This window comes from Trichosurus vulpecula, chromosome 9 (genome assembly GCF_011100635.1).
Source record: "Trichosurus vulpecula isolate mTriVul1 chromosome 9, mTriVul1.pri, whole genome shotgun sequence".
Lineage (NCBI taxonomy): Eukaryota > Metazoa > Chordata > Mammalia > Diprotodontia > Phalangeridae > Trichosurus > Trichosurus vulpecula.
Genome location: NC_050581.1, coordinates 39514808 through 39538397, shown reverse-complemented (window position 1 = coordinate 39538397; position 23590 = coordinate 39514808).

Sequence of the window (23590 nt, the reverse complement as noted above, 5' to 3'; positions counted from 1 at the left end):
GGAAATATATTCTAGACTGGTTGAGACACCTACAGTTTTGTCAAACCGAATTCATTTAGCTTAAAACGAAGAAGTGAGATAACATTCAGCTGACTGGTTCTTGGACCAGAGCTAGAAGTTAGAAGTTAGAAGGAGATGTTCTACATCTCCCAGTGAGATATTCCACAGCCTGGTCCTTATTTCTGACCTCTCTTTAGTGGTAGGTGAAGTGTAAAGGAACTGAGGTTGTTATTCACAAAGGGGATTGGAAAAGACTTCATGATGGAGAAAACCACTTGAATTGGACTTGAATGTAAAGGATGTGTATGTATTCAACAGGTAAAGAAAGGAATGATGACATTCAAAAGTCCAGTAAGTAAAGTCACAGAGGAAAGGAAATCCTAATGAACGTTGGGGGAACTGAGGGGAGTCCATTTTTTCTGGAGCATAGGATTTAAAAAGGGCAGTGGTATCTGTTTGTCAAGGGCCATGAATACCATGCATCAAAGTGAATTTTTCTCTTAGATAATGGGGAGCCATGGAAGATCTGGTATCACCATATCTATTTCTGACAGTAGTGTGAAGGATGAATTGGAGGGGACAGATTGTGGAGGTGAAAAGACCTGTGTTGAAGGCCACTGTAATACAATGTTCTATAGTAGTAAACTGAATAAGTCCGAATAACTGTGTTTGAATTCTGGCTTGGTTACTTTGTGTGACTTGGACAAGTCTTTTCATATCTCTGGTTCTTAGTCTTCCTTCAATGAAATGAAGAGGTTGGATTAAATGATCTCTAAGGTCTTTTCCAGATAAAAAAAAATAGGCTACTATGGCATCATAGTCTGGATGAGTAGTAATGAGAACCTTTGTTTGTTCTTCAGTCATTTCAGTCATATCTGACTCTTTATGACCCCAGTTGGGAGTGGAACTGGAGCAGTTTTCCATTTCCTTCTCCAGAGCATTTTACAGATAAGGAAACTGAGACCAGCCAGATTAAGTGACTCGCCCAGAGCCACTCAGCTAGTAAGTATCTGAGACCAGATTTTAAGTCAGTCTTCCTGACTCCAGGCTCAGCCGCGTGCCACCTAGCTGCCTCCAATGTGAACCTACATTAGTTGAATTGAATTTTTATAAGTCCCCTGTACGTTTATTTGTGTTAGGTCTGATAGCCTCTGACAGAGACATGCTGAAGAGAACAGGGAAAAGGAAAGAAGTAGAATGTAAGCTCTGAAAAATCAGGAAATATTTCAGTGTTATATTTTTATCCCCAGAACCCAGTACAGTGTCCATTATATAACAGTGAGAGACTGTATGGCAGAGTGGAGAAAGTATTGGGCTTGGGGTCAGAAAGAACTGATTCTGATCTTGCCTCTGTTGCCTTTTTAATTATAATATTTTATTTTCCTCCGATTACATGTTAGAACAATTTTTAAAAACATTTTTTAAAGTCCGGAGCTCCTGATTCTATCCCTGTCCCCTCCCTGAGGCAGTAAGCAATCACTTCTGTTACCCACTAACTTTGTGATCTTGAGCAAGTCGCTTAATTCACTTCATCTCTAAAATGAGGACCTAGGATCAGATGGACTCTTCATGCTCTAAATCTCCTTTTCCACCCTACCTTTGCTTACCATCTTTTGAAACTTTAGTTTTAGTGTTGCTGATCCCACAACTCCTCAGCTTCTTCAATTCTGTCAGCCTCATTTGCCCTCCTCCCCCTACCTCCACTTCACACACTTACATGGTCACAGCTGAGACAAAACCACCACATCTCCAAGATCTGTAATTCTGGGATTCTCTCCGTCCACAACTTGTCATCCTTCCATTTACTTTGCCCCATTCTCTCACTCACACTAAACTTTGTCTTTGGGTTTTTGTTGACTTCTGGTTCCTTGAACTGTTGCTATTGTCAGGGATATACTAGAGCCCACTTTGCTTAAAGCTGATAGTTAATTTTCATTCTGAGCATTTACAAATCGGGGCTTGATGTAACATTATTTATATGGTTACCTGTGTTTGTGTCTTATTCCTTACTAGACTATAATCTCCAAGTGGGAAGGAACTGTGGTTTATATAAACTCCATAAAACCAGGGAGACTAGCACAGTGCTCTGCATACAAAGGGTGATTAATAAATATTTGTCAAGTAAGCAAATGATTCAGTCCTTGGGCTATTGTCCTTTGTTGTAGGTCATACGACTCAGGTGCTTAGATTCCTTTTTTTTTCTTTTTTTTTGCAGGGGGGAAGGCAGGGCAATTGGGACTAAGTGACTTGCCCAAGGTCACACAGCTAGTAAGTGTGTCATGTATCTGTCATGTATTTGAACTCAGGTCCTCCTGACTCCAGGGCCGGTGCTCTACTCACTGTGCCACCCAGCTGCCCCAGGTGCTTAGATTCCTTAGCTTACATAGGTCCAGGGGCCACAGAAAGCTAACCCTGTTTCTGGGTGCTTTGTGGATCCTCTCTAAACTATAGCCCATGAACCCACATTGATAAGATTTGCTTTTTGTTAGCTGGAGGACACAGTTCAAAGCAAAGATATTTTAAAAATCTTTTGTAATTATCATCATTAACTTAATGATTAGCAACAAACTGAAATATCTCCCCATATGATGAACAAAAAAGATGATTGCATGTGAAACTGTGAACTTGTGTTCCACGAAGTTTATTTTTAAGTATTTTATTACCATGTTTTCTTATCGCCTCTTGCACCTTTCTTCATTTTCCTCTCTGCAAAGAAAGCCAAAAACAGTCCCTGCCTTGAAGAAGCTCACATTCGGGGGAGACAACAAGCTAATACCTGTGTATGTTCTAGAGATATACAAGACAAATTGAAGGTAATCTCCTAGGTGAGGCATTTGTTGGTGAGGGGAGCTCAAAGGAATAGGGAAAGTCCTCTTATGAAAAGGGAGATCGAGTTAGGGAAGCTAGAGTAACCAGGATGTAGAGACCAGGCAAAGGCGATAGCCAGTAAAAATTCACAGAATCAAAAAATGGAGTGTCCTGTTTGAGGAATAGCAAGGAGGACATTGTCTTTCCCATTAAAATGTAGGCTCCTTAAAAGCAGGGACTGCTTCTTCCTTTCTTTGTATCCCATCCTTTAACATAGTGCCTGGCACATAACAAACACTTGATAAGTGCTGTTTGAGTGACTGACTATACAACTCTAATGTTTTATCAATGCTGATTTTTTAATTTTTCTAACTAACTTTCTCTTCCCCTTTCAGAAGGCTTCCCTTGTAAAAAAAATATAGTTGGGCAAAAAGCAAAGGCATTTAATATAGTAGCATAATAACAACATACCACTTGCTCCATAAACCTCAAGATGACTCTTCCACAGATAGGCCAATACTCAGGGGTAAGAATGAGCAGGAATAGAGATAATTTGGGAGATGTACACATCTAAGAAACATATGTAGCTAGACTACCTACATGGAAATATATAGACAGGAAACACTAGTTACTAGAACAGGGATGGGGAGCCAGTGCAGCCCCCTAGGTTCTCAAGTGTGGCCCTTTGACCGAATCCAAACTTCACAGAACAAACCCCCTTGATAAAAGGATTTGTTCTGTAAAACTTGGACTCAGTCAAAAGACCTTACCCAAGGTCTTAGAAGGCCACATGTGGCCTTGAGGCTGCAGGTTCCCCACCCCTGTGCTAGAACATGAGTATTGAAATACAAGATTTCTACTGCTACAGAACTGCTGATGTCTTCCGGTGATGTCATCATGACATTTTCTTTTGTGTCTTCTCCATGCTGGGCATTATATCTTGACTGTTCCTTGCCAGGCATCACCTATCTGCTGCAGCTGGTCTTTAGTTAGCTCTCTTCAAGGCTCCCTAATATCCTTGCCCACCATTCATTAGGACTACTATGGTTAGTAAAACTCTCCCTCCAGCAGAGAGCTACAGCTCTTTCAGCTACTGGGGAGTACTCTAGCTAGTGACCTTCTCATTTGTAGGAAAGGGCTGTGAGTCTCTTAGCAGTTCTTTATTTTTAGCAGTTTCTTCTGTGCCTCTTTAGCTAAGGAGCAGTCTTCAGGGCCACCTGCTACTCTGTCCTCCATCCGCTGTGGGGATGTGTGCTATGAATAATAAGGTAATCCCCAGTAAGGGAACACAGCAGCTCTCCTCAATTAGCCCTCAGCCACTATCTATGTAGCTCCTATCCTCAGCCAAGCTGTTTTTGGAAGGTGCAGACCATAGGATCATAACTTAGAGCTAGAAGCAGCCATACAGGCCAACCCCCTCATTTCACATGTCCAGACTAATACTCCATCCGTGCTTTAGACCTCTCCCATTTTTACTGTCTTCTTTGACTTCTTCAGTTCATCAATCATTTGACAGTATCAGAAATTTATTTTAGCTCTTTGTTCTTATCCTACTCCCTCCCCCCTGGTGAAGCAAATATTTTTAGGTTTTTACTTTCCGAAATGAAAAGGGATCTGAGTGAAACTGTGGTGAGAAAATTACTTTCAACTCTCTGCCACCTAATATGTTATTGTCTTCTATGCAGTTTACATGGATTGGGGTAGTTGGAGAAGACTGAAAAGTCTGGTGTTCCTTTTCCCAGTTCTGCCCCACAACAAATAATAGTACCATAATTAATACCAAAATACTTTGAAACACCTAAAAACAAGATGCTATGCTCTTTTCAGGGAATATGTATTAAGGAATTACTTGCCTTTATCCTCTTCTACAGGCCAATATGAAATTTTGACAAACTACGTTCAGAGGGAGAAGAGAGTAGGAGCTAGAAAACTATAGACCGGGTGGCGAGGTGGCGCAGTGAGTAGAGCACCGGTCCTGGTGTCCAAGAACCTGAATTCAAATTTGGCCTCAGACACTTGACATACTTACTAGCTGTGTGACCTTGGGCAAGTAACTTAACTCCAATTGTCCCACATTCCCTCCTCCAAAAATACAAACAAACAAAACTATAGACCCTTAGAGATATAACTATCATGGGATAAATGGGACATTCTCAGAGTACTGCCATCCAGGAGTGAGAGGATAATTCCTTCTCAAAAAGTTATATTTCTTCTTTGCAGCTACATTTTTACCTCATGGTCCTTGACCAAACTTTGCAACTAACCTCCTTAAAATTCCTTCACCAACGTATGCCTCTCTTGGTACCTTCCACTACCCAACACCCTCTGGGACAAGAGTCAGATTGCTTTCTCTCTTGTCATGACTGTATCCATTTTCAGATACTCTTCATCTCTTCTTTACTTCTATGCTTGGGGTGTATGAGGTGTTCAAGGAGGACAAGCATCTCTGGTGTGAGGGCTTGCTGAACCCTTTTCAGGGCTGCTCATCTACCTTTGATATCTACCTGGCTCTCAGCTCTTGACTGTGGCTCCAAGAAGCTGTAGCATGTGCACTAGCCAAATCCTGGTAAATCATTTCAGCAGATGGGCTAAACCAGGTTGAGGGTAATTGATGGGACTCAGATCCATCAGAGACAGAGATGAGAACAATTTGTTCCAATGGCCACAAAGGCAGCTGAAGCAGGCATTAAATACTTAGAGCTTGGTCAGACATGGAAGACATCGAAACCATCTTGATCTTGGGCCATCACTAGTCATTTTGACTTTTGTCTTGCTGATGGACTTCAATGATTGTGGAAGAGGGGGGCTGATGATTTTGTGCAACTCTGCCTCACTTAAATCCAATTGATGAATGAGTCAAGACATCACCCTGTGATGTTATTGGTCCTCTTAAAAAATGAAGGACAAACAACAACAAAACCCTCCATGTAACTGTTTTGTTTTGTTCTGTTTTTGCTCTAGGTGAAAACATTTCTAGTTATAGCTTTAAGGACATGAGTGAACTAAGTACTAGGGTTTACTAGAAAAAGAAAAGAATGGCCCCACAGAATTCCAGGTTGGCATGACATTAGTGGTACCATATTTCAGTTTAATGCTAGTGTGATAGGACTAATACCTATCAGTGTTTCACCACAATTTGGATTAGACACTATTTTCTCTCTTCCCTGTTTTCTCCCCCTCTCTCCACTCCCAACAAAAATTAGATTTCTTTGAAAGATAACAAAACTTCCTTCTGATCCTGCCTCCCTTAAAGTGGTTTTGTTGTCACCTAATGACATAAAAAAATCCCATCCACTTAGAGCCTAGGCCTTTCAGAGATGGTCGGTGACCAGGCCCACACAAGTCATCTTACCGTGCTGTGGTGACCAGACATGTTTCCACAGGGAGGAGAGGGTGGTATCATCTCTCAAAACTGAGACCAATTGCTACTCTGTCCTTGGTGATATATTTTCTATGGTATTGCTGAATGGACCTATGAGTATCTCATTTCATCCTAACACTGAACTTGAGCTAACATGGTACCAGCATCAGGCTGATCCCTAAAAAATAGGGAGAAGTTATGTGCCCATATCTACCTTAAAACCATCAGATAAAGTAAAATATGTAGCCACGGTTGCAGGAATTTGATAGAATCTGGAGAAGATTCCATTTGGTTATATCACTTTCTACCCAAGTTTCTCAGGGTCTGAAGGATCTACATGTGAAAACAAGAAATAAACAGGAAGAGAGGTGGGATGTGATTCATAATCAACATGCCATATGTACAAGTACCTATCAATCAACAAAATTAAAAATGCCAATACACTGCCTTGTATCTAATAGCTCTAATTTTATCATCAAGGTGGTGATAAAAGGGCTGAGAAGAATCCTGGCATAGTGGATAGAGATCCATCCTCTATATCAAGAGGATCTGGACTCAACTGTCTCTAACCTATTCTGCCTATGTGATCCTAGGAAAGTCACTTAATGTCTCAGTGCTCTAAGCAACTATCTAAGACTATAAATCACAGAGGAAGATGCTGACCTGCATTGATAGAGGGAATTTCCTCAGCAGGAATTTCCATATATCAATGAAATCAGAGTTCCTGTCTCTAGGCATTATTAAATACCGAGAAGTAGCCAGACAGAAACAGAAACTAGGACAGGGGTTGAGCGAGAAGATTAAAAGCTTATTCTGTACGTTTGGAGAAAATTTTAGAGTTGGAAGAGAGCACAGAGGTGATGGAATTACAAACTATACCTGAAAATGATTCTTTTTACAACTTGCCCAGCAAAGGCTCATCCCACCCTTGCTTGAAGACCTTCAGTGCAGGGGAAGCCATTGCCCTGGTATTATGGCAGGTTATTGAAGAAATGGTTATTTACTGGGAGACAGCTAGGTTGCACAGTGGATAAAGTGTTGGACCTGGAGTCAGGAAGACCTCAGTTCAGAGTTTACTTCTGAAACATACAAGTTACGTGACCCCAGGCAAGGCACATAGCCTCTGTCTGCCTAAGTTTCATCATCTGTAAAATGGAGAAACAATAGCATTTATCTTCCAAAATTATTGTGAGGATAAAATGAAATAATATTTGTAAAGGACTTACAAACCCTAAAGTGCTATATAAAAGCTTCCTCCTCCTCTTTCTCCTCCTCCTCCTCCTCCTCCTCTTCTTCTTCTTCTTCTTCTTCTTCTTCTTCTTCTTCTTCTTCTTCTTCTTCTTCTTCTTCTTCTTCTTCTTCTTCTCCTCCTCCTCCTCCTCCTCCTCCTCCTCCTCCTCTTCTTCATCTTCTTCATCTTCGTCTTCTTCGTCTTCTTCTTAATCTTCTTCTTCTTCTTCTTCTTCTTCTTCTTCTCTTCTTCTTCTTCTTCTTCTTCTCCTTCTTCTTCTTCTTCTTCTTCTTCTTCTCCTCCTCCTCCTCTCCTCCTCCTTCCTCCTCCTTCTTCTTCTTCTTCTTCTCCTTCTTCTTCTTCTTCTTCTTCTTCTTCTTCTTCTTCTTCTTCTTGTTTCTCTTCTTTTTCTTCTTCTCCTCCTCCTCCTCCTTCTCCTCCTCTCCTCCTCCTCCTCCCCCTTCTCTTCTTCTTCTTCTTCTTCTTCTTCTTCTTCTTCTTCTTCTTCTTCTTCTTCTTCTTCTTCTTCTTCTTCTTCTTCTTCTCCTTCTTCTTCTCCTTCTTCTTCTTCTTCTTCTTCCTCTTCTTTTTCTTCTTCCTCTCCTTCTCCTCCTCCTCCTATTCCTCTCCTCCCTCATTGAAGGTCTTCAAGCAAAGGCTTGTTGGACAGCTTGGAGGGGGAATTGTTTTTCAGGTATAGGTTGGATAGCATTGCCTCTGAGCTCATTTCAATTCTGGAATTATGTTTTAGACACTCAAGAGGTGCAAGGTAAGCTTTAATATGATTCTACTAAAGATCATAGTGATTTAAAGAATGCTCTGTTAGAGAGGAGATACAAGCCTCTCTAATGTAAAAAATGATTGGTATTCATATGTGTTCCGTGGAAGTAATCCCAACATACGGCCAGACTGTCTTCTTAGATGAAGACTACTTTGGCCATACATTGTCAAGCTGAATAATCCTTTAGCTGTGGTTTCAGCAAGATTTACCTCTTATGAGTGCACTGTCTTTCTAAAACTCCTTCCCCTACCTCTGATCACACATTTAGAGATGATCCTTTAAAAAAAAGACAGCAATGACAAACTAAACTCAAACCATGGAAAAGTCAACTAAAGACTTTTCTAGAACGCTTTAAATTCTGCAAAGCATTTTATGTCCAACATTCCATTTAATATACAGAATGCCTCTGTGAGATAATTTCCATTGTTGCTATTGTATCCACTTTCCAAATGAAGAAACAGAGACTCAGAGGCATTAAGAGACTTGTCTATGGTTACCTAGCTGGTGACTATCAGAGACAGGATTTGAACCTAGTTCTTTCTGATTCTGAGCATTGTGCTACACAGTAGCACGGAGTGAGTCATATATTTACTGCTTTGTCATAGACCGCTGTGGATGCTAGCATCAATATTTTTCAATACATTTAAATTTATTTAACTTAAGGTAAGATTCATGATGATATATTTACAAAATACCTGCAGGACAACATGGTCCAAAGCACCTCACTGATTGATGGCAACCTCATATATTGCTATAATCATTCAACAACAAAACTATCATATCAAAGCAAAACACCTTGTGTGGAATTTTCTTTCTTAAGGCTCAAGCTGAGAGCAGAACACATTTTTCCCCCTTTCCCAAGAGTCCTGTGCTCAGGTACCTTTGATCCAAGTTTATTGTTTTTATTATTTAGTAATATTATGTATTATGTGTTTATTATTACTTTATAATAAAGAAAATAAAAATTGAAAATATAGAAATAAAATTCCAGTGTCCCCTAAGGCTGATATTTGCAGCTTAATCTTGTGAACTTTTGTAGGATCTGTAGACAAAAAAAAATTCCTGATAAATTATAATCTACATGCTATTCTCCCTCTCCCTCCCACCAACTCTGTTCTCTAAGAGACCACTCCAGCAGAAGCTTGCCAAGTTATCTGGAGCCATTCAGCTAGCTGGCAGGACTGGGTTTGTCCGTTCGCTCAACACTGCAGGCAAGTAACCTGTTCCCTTTTCCTCCATCTGCCACATCCATTTCAAGTTGGATAGGCAGAGGAACGGTGACCATCCCTTCGAAAATGAGTGCCACCCCCTTCGATCTGTAGATAGCCATTTGAGTCCTATTCTGTAATATTATACTTCTAATAATGCACTTCTCTGCACAGCATGGCAGTCACAAAAATTATAACAGGACCTACAGCATCATAAACTCAGGTAGAGTCACCATGGGCCAGGAGACCAGCTACCGACCAGATGGCCCATTAAATGCTTGTCTGTGTCAGCCCAGGAAAAAAAGTCAGCTTAATCATCTGAGCCCCCAAACTGTAGTGAGTGGTGGAGTCCCATCATCACCATCTTTAGACGAATATGTTTATTAGCTTTTGTATCTGCTCTTGGCACCATCTGCATTCTCATCTTTTTTCCCATGCCAAGAAATTCTCTTTGAAATGCTTGCATTTGGTAACTTCTCTATCTTCAGAATATATTGTTATGTGTGCACGGGCACACAGCATACTTGCATATGTATGCGTATTTGTATGTATGGGCATGCCCTATATAGTTGAGAACTCAGCCTAGTATATGTCTCGGTTGAGTTAATTGTGTTTCAGGGTCATATATGGCTCCCACAAGGACTCCCTTTCAATCTCTGCATTTATTTTCTTATTGCTGCAAAGAAAATCTATTCCATTTTCTCCCTAATGTATGGCTGTGCTGAAAGATTACTGAGTTCCTGGGTTTGGCTTAATTTTCTAACTGATTGTGAAGAGCAGGATGAGTTTGTAAACAGTAGATCTTCCTCTGCAGTGAGGGCTTAGCTTAGATGTCATAGCTGATTTTGGGGGTTGGCATATTTCACAGAATGCGACTGTTACAGAAAATGGGGCTATTAGCTTTGCAGGTGTTCCCTGCAGAGACAACTCTGGGAGCAGGTACTTAGCTCCATAGGTTCTGTCAATGCGGCATCTCTGCTCATGAAGCATCAGATGCCTGATGAGACATCTTGGCCCATCCTAACCTCCCAGATCCACTATACGTCTCAATTCCCATTCACTTTCACAGTGGCTGTGCTATTGCTTTTGGTTCCTACCCAGCTGCTATGGGGCGTCTATAGATTTTTGGCTGAGGCTAGATGTCATGTAACTAGTTGAAGTCACAGGGTCCTCAACAGGGGATCAGCAGAAATAGCAAAATTCAAAAAAACAGCTACCCTGCAGACACCTCCAATTAGAAGTGTGACTCTCAGAGCCAGGCCAAGAATCAGGTGGAACGGTTTATTACACTCTAATTCGTAAATAAGATAGTCACCCTTCTCTCACCCTTCCTACCTCTCATTCCTTATCCATGCACTTTGTAGCATGAGTGAAAAAGTCTTAGACGTAAAGAATGACTGGGACATTAATTAAAGATGACTCGTCTAATAAGGCGCATACCACTGCAGAACTTAATTTCTATCTTCATTGGAAGGCTTAACTGACAGTTTGAGAAACACTGCTGTAATGAGTACCATAGCCAAGAGGCTTCTCCAGACCTCATTTCCCACCTTTCCCTATTATCTTCCTCTTCCTTCTTGTTCCCTCCCTTAATAGAGGAAAAAAAAGGGAATTCCCCAAGTTCTCCTCTGTGTATTTCTAGCAACTACAAGGTAAGAATGACTTAGTATTGTTCAAAATGCCTCATTTTATAGTTCAAAGGAAGACCAAATATTTTGCATTTTGAAGTTGAAAAGTGAGGGAGGTAACCAGGTACAGTAGAAAAGGGCCTAATGTTATAGAAAGAATTATAAGATCTGAGTTCAGATATCATATACTTATTACCTACAAGTCAAATAATCTCTGAGTAAGTAAGGGTTTGACTTCTAAGATCCTTTCCAGCTTTAGGGATATGAACTTATCATCATATGGCTGGAGCATGTTCTAGATTCCTAGAGTAGATATCTATAAATCGATTAGTAAACATTGAGTAAGCACCAACTGTGCTAGGTGCTAGGGGTATGGTGATATGACTGAAACAATCCGTACCTTCAGAAAGCTTACATTTTATCTGAGGAGACAACACATACATTTATAAGGGTATACTGAATAGATATCTAACAGGATATACATAGAACTGCCCTGTCTGCTTCTAGCTGACCATATGTGTCAGTTCAGCACCTGGGTGCTTTGGGATTGTTGAATCCCCTGGCTGATTCTCACTGGTCATTTTCTATTCAACACTGGTGGATTTGAGTGCTTTGGGGAAGAAGCAATTTATTGTCCACTGAGCGTCAGGAAGACCTGATAACTCAAAAGGCCTTTAAAAATGAGTGATTCTGCTCCTGACTCTCTTCTTTCAACCCTTCTGGTGGACTGTGTAATTCTGGGTGACTCTTCTCCATGAGGGGTGACTCTTCTCCACCTTGACAGAAATTTAACTGCTGCCTAGTGGTAGCTAGAACAGTAACATTCAGCTAGATGAGCTTGAGCCTGGGCCTCTGGCTATCATTTCTACTTTCTTTGTTTGCCTTGTCCTAGGTGACTGGCAAATTCATTTCAAGATGAGTGAATAAAGGCTTAGAAGTATCCTTATGAGTCTGAGAGGTCCACAGGTCTTGGATTCTCATTTGGAATCAGCTGTACCTTGGAAAGAGTCTGTGGCAACTATTCTAGTCATATTGGAGATGATCTGGCCTGACTGCTTAGACGATATCTATCATAAGGAGGACAGTGCAAAACTGAGGTGAAATATAAATGTCTATTTTGCAGTCCCAGTTAATGCTTTGTGTTTTGATGTTTTAAGTTGACTCTGACAGGTGATTTTTTGTCTTACCTTGCCTCCATGATACTTCCTAGACTGCTTCATGCTATGCTGCTATATACATAATCCTTTTTTTCCAACTCCCCTTTATGCATTGTCCTCTTCCATTAATATAAGTTCTTGGAGATCTGGGACTGTCTTGCTTGCTTGTATTTTTGTCCCCAGTACTTAGCCTACCACAATGACAGGCACATAGCAAGTGTTTAATAAACACTTTCTATTCTCTCTCTCTCTCTCTCTCTCTCTCTCTCTCTCTCTCTCTCTCTCTCTCTGTCTCCCTCTCTCTTTCTCTGTCCTGTCTCTGTCTCTGTCTCTCTGTCTCTCTCTCGCTTCCTCCCTCCCTCTCCCTTTATTCATTTCTTGCATCATCTATCTATCATCTATCTTATGGCAGAATATAACAGGTAATTACAGCTGATTATTTCGCTTGTCTAAGTATTTTTTCTGTCAATGGTCACTTCTGAAAAATTGATAATATTAAGATATCATTTTATGTATAGGAAGTAAACATCTCTCCAAAACCTGATTTGCACTATGAATTTAGTATCTTTCTATGCTCTACTTTGATAAGACAGAATAAAAACCCAAATTTAAGCATTAAACAATTTTCCCTGTGATACTGGGACAAAGGCTTAATGAATCAAACAGCATTATAAAAATAATCTGATCCTTTTTATTTTTGCACTTAATAGTATTTTATTTTTTACAATTACAGGTAAAGATAGTTTTCAACATTCATTTTGTAAGATTTTGAGTTCTAAATTTTTCTTCCTCCCTCCCTCCCCTATTCCCTCCCCAAGACAGCAAGCAATTTGATATAGGTTATACATGTACAATCATGTTAAACATATTTCCACATTAGTTATGTTGTGAAAGAAGAATCAGAACAAAAGGGGACCACCATGAGAAAGAAAAAAAATGAAAATAGTATGCCTTGATCTGCATTCAGACTCCATAGTTCTTTTCCTAGATGTGGATAGCATTTTCCATCATGAGTCTTTTTGGAACTGTCTTAGATCATTTTATTGCTGAGAAGAGCCAAGTCTATCAAAGCTGGTCATCACACAATGTTGCTGTTTCTGTGTACAATTTTCTCCTGGTTCCATTCACTTCATTCAGCATCAATTCATGTAAGACTTTCCAGGTTTTTCTGAAACCTGCTTGCTCATAATTTCTTATGGAACAATAGTATCCCATTACATTCATATACCACAATTTGTTGAGCCATTCCCCAATCGATGGGCATCCCCTCAATTGCCAATTCTTTGCCACCACAAAAAGCAAACTTATTATGAATATTTTTGTACATGTGAGTCCTTTCCCCTTTTTTATGATCTCTTTAAGATACAGATCTAGTAGTGGTATTGCTGGATTAAAGGGTATGCACAGTTTTATAACCCTTTGGGTATAATTCCAAATTGCCCTCCAGAGTGGTTAGATCACTTCACAACTCCACCAACAATGCATTAGTGTTCCAATTTTCCCATATTTTCTCCAGCATCTGTCATTTTCCTGTTTTGTCATGTTAGCCAATCTGATAGGTGTGATGTGGTACCTCAGAGTTGTTTTAATTTGCATTTCTCTAATCAATAGTGATATAGAGCACTTTTTCATATGACTATAGATAGCTTTAATTTTTTCCTGGCCTTTATTAGAGACACTTGCTGTAAAGATTGTTTCCTAGCTGCTTTCCTTCTTTTTTTTGTTTTTGAACATCTGTCTTTAAAACTTTGAGTTCCAAATTCTCTCCCCTCTTCCCTTCTCACCCACCCTCCCTAAGAAGTCAAGCAATTCAATATAGGCCACATGTGTATCACTATGTATAACCCTTCCACAATACTCGTGTTGTGAAAGGCTAACTACATTTTGCTGCTTCCTAACCTATCCCCCTTTATTGAATTTTCTCCCTTGACTGTGTCCCCTTTCGAAAGTGTTTGTTTTTGATTACCTCCACCCCCATCTGCCCTCCCTTCTATCATCCCGCCTTTTTTATCTTTTATCTTTTTATCTCCTTTTTTCCTGTGTAGTAAGATACCCAATTGAGTATGTATGGCATTCCCTCCTCAGGTCAAAGCTGATGAGAGCAAGATTCACTCATTCACCTTCACCTGCCTTCTCTTCTCTTCCTACAGAACTGCTTTTTCTTGCCACTTTTATGCAAGATAATTTACCCCATTCTGTCTCTCCCTGTCTCTCCCTCTCAATATATTCCTCTCTCATCCCTTAATTTGATTTTATTTCTTTTAGGTATCTTCCCTTCATCTTCAACTCACCCTGTTCTGCTCTCTCTCTCTCTCTCTCTCTCTCTCTCCATGTATATATATATATATGTATATATATATATATGTATATATATATATACATACACTCACACATACATATATATACATAAACATATACATATATACATATATATATATGCATATTCCCTTCAGCTACCCTAATACTGAGGTCTCATGAATCATACACATCATGTTTCCATGTAGGAACATAAACAAAACAGTTCAACTTTAGTAAATCCCTTGCAATTTCTTTTTCTTGTTCTTTTTCTTGATTACCTTTTCATGCTTCTCTTGATTCTTGTGTTTGAAAGTCAAATTTTCTATTCAGCTCTGGTCTTTTCATGGAGAAAGCTTGAAAGTCCTCTATTTTATTGAAAATCCATATTTTGCCTTGGAGCATGATACTCAGTTTTGCTGGGTAGGTGATTCTTGGTTTTAATCCTAGCTTCATTGACCTCCAGAATATCATATTCCAAGCCCTTCGATCTCTTAATGTAGAAGCTGCTAGATCTTGGATTATTCTGATTGGGTTTCCACAATACTCAAATTGTTTCTTTCTGGCTGCTTGCAGTATTTTCTCCTCGATCTGGGAGCTCTGGAATTTGGCGACAATATTCCTAGGAGATTTCTTTTGGGGATCTATTTGAGGAGGCGATCGGTGGATTCTTTCAATTTCTATTTTGCCCTGTGGCTCTAGAATATCAGGGCAGTTCTCCTTGATAATTTCTTGAAAGATAACATCTAGGCTCTTTTCTTGATCATGGCTTTCAGGTAGTCCAATAATTTTTAAATTATCTCTCCTGGATCTATTTTCCAGGTCAGAGGTTTTTCCATTGAGATATTTCACATTGTCTTCCATTTGTTCATTCCTTTGGTTCTGTTTTATAGTATCTTGATTTCTCATAAAGTCACTAGCTTCCACTTGCTCCAATCTCATTTTTAAGGTAGTATTTTCTTCGGTGGTCTTTTGGACCTCCTTTTCCATTTGGCTAATTATGCCTTTCAAGGCATTCTTCTCCTCATTGGCTTTTTGGAGCTCTTTTGCCATTTGAGTGAGTCTATTTTTTAAGGTGTTGTTTTTTTCAGTATATTTTTCAGTACTTTTCTGGGTCTCCTTCGGCAAGTCATTGACTTGTTTTTCATGGTTTTCTCGCATCCTTCTCATTTCTCTTCCCAATTTTTCCTCTACTTCTCTAACTTGCTTTTTCAAATCCTTTTTGAGCTCTTCCATGATCTGGAACCAGTTCATGTTTTTCTTGGAGGCTTTTGTTGTAGGCTCTTTGACTTTGTTGACTTCTTCTGGCTGTATGTTTTGATCTTCTTTGTCACCAAAGAAAGAATCCAAAGTCTGAGACTGAATCTGGGTGCGTTTTCGCTGCCTGGCCATATTCCCAGCCAACTAACTTGACCCTTGAGTTTTTCAGCGGGGTATGACTGCTTGTAGAGTTAAGATAACTATGTTCCAAGCTTGGGGGGATGTGCCAGCTCTGCCACACCAGCACTGCTCCTTCCCCAAGAACCCCCAACCCAGACTGGACTTCGATCTTCAGCAGGCTGTGCACTCCTGCTCTGATCTGCCACTTAATTCCTCCCACCAGGTGGGCCTGGGGCCGGAAGAAACTGCAACTGTAGGTCTGTAGCTGCCCCACCTCCCTGCCCTCGGGGCGATGGTCGAACTGTGAACTCCTTTTTTCACTCTGTCCCCAGCAGCTTTTCCCACTAACCTTCTCTGTTGTCTTTGGTGTTTGTGGGTTGAGAAGTCTGGTAACTGCTGCAGCTCACTGATTCAGGGCACTAGGGCACACTCCACCCGGCTCCTGGTCTGGTTGGTCTGAGCCACCCATGCTGGGCTCTGCTCCGCTGCGCTCCCAGCTCCGTGCGGGATAGACCTCACCCAGAGACCATCCAGGCTGTCCTGGGCTGGAGCCCTGCTTCCCTCTGCTCTTTTGTGGGTTCTGCAGTTCTAGAATTGGTTCAGAGCCACTTTTTATAGGTTTTTGGAGGGACTGGCAGGGAGCTCACGCTAGTCCCTGCTTTCCAGCTGCCATCGCTGCTTTCCTTCTAATCTTAATTGCATTGGTTTTGTTTCTGCAAGAACTTTTTAATTTAATGTAATCAAAATTATCCTCTTTGCATTTCATAACTTTCTCTCTTTCATATTTGGTCATAAATTCTTCCCTTCTCCATAGATCTAACAGGTAAACTATTAGCCTTCTTAATTTGCTTATAGTATCACCCTTTATGTCTAAATCATGTACCCATTTTGACTTTTTCTTGGCATATGGTATAATATGTTGGTCTATGCCTGGTTTTTGCCATACTATTTTCCAGTTTTCCCAGAAGTTTTTGTCAAATTGTGACTTCTTATCACAGAAGCTGAAGTCTTTGGATTTATCAAACAGTACATTGCTATAGTCACTGACTACTGTCTTGTGTACCCATCCTAACCTATCCCATTGATCTGTGACTCTATTTCTTAGCCATAACCAAATGATTTTGATGATTGCTGCTTTATAATATAGTTTTAGATCTGGTATGGCTAGGTCACTTCCTTTGCTTTTTTTCATTGATTCCCTTGATATTTCTTTTGCTCTTCCAGAAAATTTTGGTTATTATTTTTCTAGCTCTATCAAATAATTTTTTGGTAGTTAGATTGGTATGGAATTGAATAAGTAAATTGACTTAGGCAGAATTGTAGTTTTTATTATATCAATTCAGCCTACCCATGAGCAATTGATATTTTTCCAGTTGTTTAGATCTGACTTTATTTGTTTGAAAAGTGTTTTGTAATTGTGTTCATATAGTTCCTGGGTTTGTCTTGGCAGGTAGACTCCCAAATATTTTATATTGTTCATATTTATTTTAAATGGAATTTGTTTTTCTATATCTTGCTGCTGGACTTTGTTGGTAACATAGAGAAATGCTGGTGATTTATGTGGGTTTATTTTATATTCTGCAACTCTGCTAAAGATGCTAGTTGTTTCAAATAGTTTTTAAGTTTATTCTCTAGGATTCTCTAAGTATTCCATTATATCATCTGCAAAGAATGATAGTTTTGTTTCTTCATTGCCTATTCTAATTCTTTCAATTTCTTTTTCTTCTTTTATTGCTAAAGGTAATATTTCTAGTACAATATTGAATAATAGTGGTGATAAAGGACATCCTTGTTTCACCTCTGATCTTATTGTGACTGCTTCTAGCTTATGCCCCTTACATATCTTGCTTGCTGATAGTTTTAGATAGATGCTACTTATCATTTTAAGGAAAACTCCATTTATTCCTATGCTCTCTAGTGTTTTTAATGGGAATGGGTATTGTAGTTTGTCAAAAGCTTTTTCTGCATCTATTGAGATGATCACATGATTTCTGTTCTTGTAGATATGGTGAATTACACTGATAGTTTTCCCAATATTGAACCAGTCTTGCATTCCTGGTATAAATCCCACCTGGTCATAATATATTATCCTTGTGATAAATTGCTGTAATCTGTTTGCTAATATTTTACTTAAACTTTTTGCATCAATATTTGCTAGGGAAATTGGTCTACTGCTTTCTTTCTTTCTCTGTTTTTTTTTAAAATTTATTTATTTATTTTTAGTTTACCACACATGGTTCTACATAGTTTTGAGTTCCAGATTTCTCCCCCCTCCCTCCCCAAGATGGCATGGAATCTCATATAACTGTCATGTATAACTTCACATTGAATTAATTTATGCACTAGTCAAGTTGTGGAGAAGAATTTTGATCAATGGAATGAATCATAAGAAAGAAGAAACAGAACCAAAAAAAAAACAACCCAAAAACAAAAACAAAAGAGAAGCAAAAAAGGCAAGCATGTAGTGCGCCTCGATCTGTATTCAAACTTCACAGTTCTTTCTCTGGATGAAGATAGCATTCTCCATCGTGAGTCCCCTGGAGTTGTCCTTGCCCCTTAGGTTGCTGAGAAGAGCGCAGTATGTCAGTATGTTTGGCTCTTCCTGGTTTAGGTATCAGCACCATATTTGTGTCATAAAAGGAATTTAGTAGGACTCCTTTGCCTATTTCCAAATAGTTTACATAGTATTGGAATTAATCATTTTTTCAGTATTTGGTAGAATTCACTTGCAGATCCTTCTGGTCTTGGATTTTTTTTTCTTAAGGTGTTCATTGATGGCTTGTTCAATATCTTTTTCTCAAAGGGGTTTTTTTATTCCCTCTTCTGTAAATCTGGACAATTTATAGTTTTTTTCTAAATAGTCATTCATTTCACTTAGATTGTCAGATTCATTGGCATATAGTTATGCAAAATAGCTCCTAATTATTGTTTTAAATTCCTGTTCATCAGGTGGTGAATTCACCCTTTTCATTTCTGATACTGGTAATTTGGTGTTCATCTTGCTTGAAAAAAACAAATTAGGCAAAGGTTTATCTATTTTATTGGTTTTTTCATAAAACTAGCTCTTAGTTTCATTTATTAGTTCAATTATTTTTCTTTCAATTTTATTAATTTCTCCTTTGATTTTCAGAATTTCTAATTTGGCATTTAATTGGGGATTTTTTAATTTGTTCCTTTTCTAGCTTTTTTTAGTTGCTTGCCCAATTCATTGGTCTGTTCTGTCTTTATTGTATTCATGTAGGCAAGCATTTGGACATTGAAAATTTCCCCTAAGAACTGCTTTTTTCTGCATCCCATAAATTTTGGATCATTGTCTCATTATTGTCATTCTCTTTGATGAAACTGATGATTGTTTCTATGATTTGTTGTTTGACCTAGCCTTTCTTTAGCATGAGAGTATTTAGTTTCCAATTAATTTATAGTCTATCTTTCCATGGGCCTTTATTCCACATAATTTTCTTGCATCATGATCTGAAAAAGATTCATTTAATATTTCTGCCTGTCCGCATTTGATTGTGAGTTTTTGCTGCCCTAATACATAGTCAATTTTTGTGTAGATGCCATGTACCACTGAGAAAAAGGTATATTCCTGTCTATCCCCATGGAATTTTCTCTAGAAGTCTACCATACCTAACTTTTCTAAAACTCTATTCACCTCTTTAACTTCTTTCTTATTTATTTTGTGGTTAGACTTATCTAGTTCTGACAGGGGGAGATTGAGGTCCCCCAGTAATATAGTTTTGCTATCTATTTCTTCCTGTAACTCACTTAACTTCTCTTCTAAGAATTTGGATACTATACTACTTGGTGCATATATTTAATATTGATATTACTTCATTGTCTACTGTACCTTTTAGCAAAATGTAATTTCCTTCCTTATTTCTTTTAATTAGATGTATTTTTGCTTTTGCTTTGTCTGAGATCAGGATTGCTGCCCTGGCTTTTTTTTTAAATTTCAGCTGAAGCATAGTATATTCTGCTCCAGCCTTTCACCTTTAATCTGTGTGTAACTCTCTGCTTCAAATGTGTTTCTGGTAAACAACATATTGTAGGATTCAGGTTTTTAATCCACTTTGCTATTTACTTCTGTTTTATGGAAGAATTCATCCCATTTACATTCACAGTTATAATTATTAACTCTTTATTTCCCTCCATCCTATCCCCCCCTTTTATACTTTTCTCCCTCTTTCCACCCTTGCCCTATTCACCAGTGTTTTGCTTCTGACCACCATCTCTTTCAATTTGCCTTCCCTTCTATTAGCCCCCCTTCCCTTTTCTTTCCTCTTCCCCCTCCTGCTTCCCTATGGGGTAAGATAGATTTCTCTATCCAACTAAATATGTATGTTATTCCCTCTTTGAGCCAGATCTGATGAGAGTGAGGTTCAAACAATACTCACTATCCCTTCTTTCCCTCTACTGTAATGTAATTTACCCTATTCTGCCTCCTCCTTTCCTTTTCTCCCAGCATGATCTTTTTTTTTTCATCCCTTAATTTTTTTATATCATCACATAAAAGTCAACTTATACCCACACCCTCAGTCTATGTATACTTCTTCTAACTGACCTAATAGAGATACAGTTCTCAAGAGTTATAAGTATTATCTTCCCATTTAGGGACATAAAAAGTTTAATCTTATTGAATAACATTTTTTTTCTTTCCTGTTTACCTTTTTCATGCTTCTCTTGAGTTTTGTATTTGAAGATTTAATTTTCTATTCATTTCTGGTCTTTTCATCAAGAAAGTTTGAAAGCTCCCTATTTCATTGAATGTCTATCTTTTCCCCTGAAAGATTATACTCAATTTTGCTTGTAGGTGATTCTTGGTTGTAATCCCAATTCCTTTGCCTTCCTGAATATCATATTCCAAGAACCCTGATCTTTTATGTAGAAGCTGCTAAGTCCCATGTAATCTTTACTGTGGCTCCTTGACATTTGAATTGTTTCCTTTTGTCTGATTACAGTATTTTCTCCTTGATCTGAAAGTTCTGGAATTTGGGTATAATATTCCTTGGAGTTTTTATTTGGGGATCTCTTTTAGGAGGTGATCAGTAGATTCTTTCAATGGCTGTTTTACCCTCTGATTCTAGGATACCAGTGCAATTTTCCTTGATAGTTTCTTGAAAGATGCTATCCAGGCCCCATTTTCTCTCTCTCTGTCTCTCTCTCGATCATGGCTTTCAGGTAGTCCAATAATTCTTAAATCATCTCTTCTGCTGGATCTGTTTTCCAGGTCAGTTGTTTTTCCAATGAGGTATGTATTGGTAGTTAGGGTAAGACTTTTTTTTTACCGTTTTATCTTTTAGAGCATTGTTGTAGTCAAATGCCTTTGATGAGTCTGGCCTTTGTTTCTTTGATTAAGTTGGGAGTCTTTGATGACCTGCTTAAGAAACAAGAAAGCCTAGTTCACATAGGTTTGAGTCACATGGTTGTGATGCCCTTTGACCCTGAACAGGGTATGTAAGCTCTGAAGTTGGCATTTTGCCTTTGTGGGGGCTCTCTCTTACTGGAAGAGTGTTGTGAGACTCTGGGTAGTCATTGTTAAGGAGCCCCCTGGCTTTGAAAACTCAGATGTTGGTGCCTCTCTGTCTGGTAACTGTGTAATTGCTTGATCAGACAGCTAGAGGTCTGTCTGTTGATAACTGTGTGTGTGTGTGTGTGTGTGTGTGTGTGTGTGTGTGTGTGTGTTTGCTCTACTTATATTGTCTCTGTTTGTAATTTCTATTTGTATCTGCTCTGAAGTTCAGGGTGCTGACGTTTCCCCTTGAACTAAGTGAATGGTTATATGTATGTTTGATTAAAGTGAGATTGTTAATGCCTTAAAGTTTCTTTGCTTAGAAAAGCAGATCAAAGGAACTTGTGCTAGCAGCCTTCCTGTGTGCTGGTGATGTTGTTGGTCTTTCAACCCCACAGCAGCTGCTAGCAACATTGTTGTTACAAGGTATTTTGCATTTTCTTTTCTTTTTTCATTCTTCTGATTTTGTTTGACTGGTTCTTGTTTTCTCATAGGGTCATTAGCTTTCTCTTCCCCAATTCTAATGTTTAAGGAATTATTTTTCTCAGTTTTTGTACCTCTTTTTTCATTTGGCCAATTCTACTTTTTCTTCAGTCAATTTTTGTCCTTCCTTTTCCAAGCTGTTGATTCTCTCTTGCATAATTCTCATTTCTTTTCCCAATTTTTCTTCTACCTCTCATTTGATTTTTAAATCCTTTTTGAGTTCTTCCAAGATGGTTTTTGGGCTTGAGACTAATTCATATTCCACTTTGAGGCTTCACATGTTGGCATTTTGACATTGTGGTCCTCTTTTGATTTTTTATTTTGGTCTTCCCTCTCACCCATGCTTTGTATGGTCAGGGGTCTTTTCTGTTTTTGTTTCTTTGTTTGTTTTTGGGTGGGGTTTTTTGTTCATTTTTTAGTCAATTTTGTGACTTTTAAAGTTGAGCTCTGCTCCTAGGGCACAAGGAGCACTCTCCTAAGCTTCTTGCATTGTCCAGTGGCCTGGTCACTGGCTTTCTGTGCCAGGGCCTACAAGGATTTGTATCTTACCCACTGTGCTGGGGTGGCCAGGCCTAGTTGCACCTGTTTTGCTGGAGTTCTAGGCCTGGCAGTTTGCCTTGTGCACTGGGGCTAGAGGCCTCACAGCTGGTTTGCTGTGCCACTAGCCTGCTGAGCCATGATTGAGAGGCCTCAGTTGCTGAATTGTGCTGTGGCTAGAAGCCTCCTACTAGTTTGCTAGGACACCATCTGTGCTGGCCTGTGCTCCCCTTTTTACTCAGATACAGACCTTTGATACAGACCTTTCCTGAAGTCCTTATAAGTTATCTTAAGCTGGAAACTTTTTTCACTCCATCTTTTTGTGGGTTCTGTTGCTCCAGAATCTGTTTAGAGGCTTGATTTAACATTTCTGAGGGAAACTAGGGAGAGTTCAGGAAACTTTCTGGCTTCTTTCTTCCATCTTCTGATCCTTTTTTTTTTCAGGGGGTCAAGACTGAGCATGTCTGGACCACTTTTGTGGTATCACAGGAGTAAAGCCAATTAGTGGGGAGGCCCTAGTGCTCCAGGCAGGCAGGCAACAAGCATTTCTTAAGGATTTGCCAAGTTCCAGGAACTGTGTTAAGCACTAAGGGTACAAACACAAGGAAAAAGAAAAATAGCTCCTGTCCTCAAGGAGTTTACACTCTAATAAAGGAAGACAACATACAAAAGGGAGCTGAAAAGGAAGGAGAGGTTTTTTGAAAGTATCCGTATTGGGGCACGGTGTTGAAACCCAGAAATTCAGAAGTACAGCCAAGAAGAGAAGCAAAGTTGGCTGGGTTGGGTTTCTCCCCAAAATGGAGGCCCAGGCAAGAAACTCACCAGTGGAAGAAGGGAGCTGTCACAGTGGAGGGATTTTCCAGGGTGAGAAGATTAAGGGAGATAGGAGGGTGAGACAGCACCTGGGGTATGAGGTTGCAGTATTCCAGACTCTTGGTTCTAGCTTATTGTGGATCTTATTGTTAGACATATTAAATGGATATCAGGTGATTTTAAGTGGGAGGGCACTAGCCTCAGGGAGGGTTTCATGAAGAAGATGATTAAGAGATGGAAAAAAAGAAAGTTTTGCTCTAAGCCCAAGATAATTTGAAGTGTGATTTTGCCTAGCGGTGTTTACATGGACTAGATTACTCCTCACATTTCTACTTAACTCATTATAGTACAGCTTCTATGGTGATCAAAATGATACTTCAACACTTTAAGGATCTT